Below are 1238 nucleotides of genomic sequence, written 5' to 3'. Positions count from 1 at the left end.
TTATCTACTACAGTGAGTTTGGACACAAAGATTTCAATTTTTATTTGAATGATGAAATGTGTGATGAAGGCATGACTATTGCAGTTACTAACCCTAGCGTTGCTCAGACTCTGTTTAACACATCGGAACAGATTATACTCAAGGTGCTCAACGTTCATGCAAGCCGATGGTGACCCGACACACCTTGAAAGGGTCGGTCCGAGAAGCTCTCGCATGTGCCCCAGCTCCTCAACCCAAAAAAGGGAGGAAGCCGCGGTCTCATAATACAGATTACACGAACACGACGGATGCTGAGAGTCAGCTAGCGGTTCAGAAGAGACCAAAACCGGTTGAGTAGAAGATTGAGGATAGTCCTGCTGTGTCCCCAGGTTGTATATGGTTGTTTATAAACTTTTTGGACACGTACGGGTCCATACAAACATAAAATCACCCATTATAATACTACACACGACAGAATAAAGTCAAATTACAATAACATCCAAAATTAGTGATCACATACATTTTCACATTCAATTGAGAATAATATTTTATCACTGGCTCACATCATTGCCCATTGTTTTACATCATGGCAAAGAGTAATGCTAGACGCAGAGGAGGCAAGAACAATTAGTATAATAAGGTCTGACGGGCTTGCAATCTGCTTCCTTGACGAGTTTCCCATATATAGATGTGCATGTACTCAGGCAAGTATAAAATGCGCACAGAGTGGCCCCATAAGCAATTTGCGTTTTGCAATTTTCTGTAGGCAAGAAGATAAATCATTGAAAGAAGTTCAAATTGAGGAACAAAGAAACTCGTGCATGTCAACTACCAATATTACTATCCTCTAATCGGCAGGAAAATAGGTACATGAAAATCCATTTCGTACCAGCATAAGTGGAATTTCCTAGCAGCAGAAGCACCATAAGACAAAGAAGAATTGGTTTCCGCTCCATAATATCATTCACAAACTTCTTCTCGGTTGTTTTTGAGGTCCGGAAGATGCCGGGTTATATTTATAGGCTTGTAGCTAGAGAACATTTACTCCATGTTCAATCAAATAAGATCACAAAGATTTCCATATCAGTGTCTTAAATTTGTACAAGTCATTCTATCTTCATGATGACATCCATTTAATGTTATCATAGTAGTAGTAATTAATGATTTGTGATTTGTGAATGACACGTGTCATCCATCAGGACGGGTCTCACCTACTAACCGTGAGACCTGGTCTCATATAATTTTTTTCCGTCTATATC

At 39.5% G+C, this 1238-nt stretch overlaps 1 long non-coding RNA gene across 1 annotated transcript; it reads right to left on the bottom strand.

Annotated features, from left to right (window-relative positions):
- Positions 1-463: 463 nt before the first annotated feature.
- On the bottom strand, positions 464-970 carry LOC119273736. Its single transcript, XR_005134956.1, has 2 exons — positions 869-970; positions 464-739 (listed from the first exon to the last, which is right to left on the bottom strand). It is a non-coding gene; the product is annotated as an uncharacterized LOC119273736 (long non-coding RNA).
- Between the last annotated feature and the right edge of the window lie 268 nt (positions 971-1238).

The sequence above is a fragment of the Triticum dicoccoides genome, chromosome 3A (assembly GCF_002162155.2).
Source record: "Triticum dicoccoides isolate Atlit2015 ecotype Zavitan chromosome 3A, WEW_v2.0, whole genome shotgun sequence".
Classification (NCBI taxonomy): Eukaryota; Viridiplantae; Streptophyta; class Magnoliopsida; order Poales; family Poaceae; genus Triticum; species Triticum dicoccoides.
The sequence above is the reverse complement of the archived record's forward strand: the minus strand, read 5'-3'. Positions and strand labels throughout refer to the sequence as shown.